Raw genomic sequence first — 888 nt, 5'->3', positions numbered from 1 at the left:
AGGGGTATTGATACAAGGTAAGGTTTTTTGAATCAAGGTGTGTGTATCAATACACCTTGGGACACACCTCGGATTAACCTCATAACGTTATCATACGATGAGCCAGCCAAACGACTTTCTCGAGACGGCCCACGGGCCACCGGCAATTTCCTTATCAATAATTATGATATGATATTTCTTATCAAATAGTAGGTGACGCGGTACGTTTTTTGGGCGTCGAATGTCGAGTGACTCCTACACACGGCTACACTGTCTACACAGTATACACGTCCGATTTGTAGTTTGTACGTGGCAGATTATTGATTTTGTTATATTAATTCCGCCCTTTGACAATAAACGCGCGCACGCGTACACACGTCCGCACACGTCTCAGAGTCTCAGTGTACTGTTCAGTGTTCACTCGAATAATCGATTACTCGAGTACTCAACACGTCCGCAGATTTGTCACTCTTCGTTTCGTTCAACCATCATCATTCCGGCTCCTCTGCGTTTTTGATTGTTCGTTCATACTTCATCGAAACAAACAGGTACTTTAGACATAAATACACTTTAGCAACCCAGCGCCTTTTTCATTTTTTTTTTCGAAATAGATGTACTTCGACGAGTTAAGAACGATGGTGCAAAAAGAAATTTGCGGAAACCATTATTTTGGAAGTTATAGACATCCAAAGTTTGCGATTATACGTTTATATAATACGTATGAGCCATGCGCGCAAGACTGTTTTAATGCCGCGCGAAGTAATTTGAGTTTGGCGACCCGAGCCACTTTAATATTATACTTATGTTTCTTTAACAGACTGGCGACCGGAGTCTACGATGTTTTTTCAAATTGGTGGCCCACTTGGGGAGGTGTTGCATAGCAATTCGGGGGATATGTTCGTTTTTAAT

Source organism: Acyrthosiphon pisum, chromosome X (assembly GCF_005508785.2).
Source record: "Acyrthosiphon pisum isolate AL4f chromosome X, pea_aphid_22Mar2018_4r6ur, whole genome shotgun sequence".
Lineage (NCBI taxonomy): Eukaryota > Metazoa > Arthropoda > Insecta > Hemiptera > Aphididae > Acyrthosiphon > Acyrthosiphon pisum.
This window is presented reverse-complemented; position numbering follows the sequence as displayed.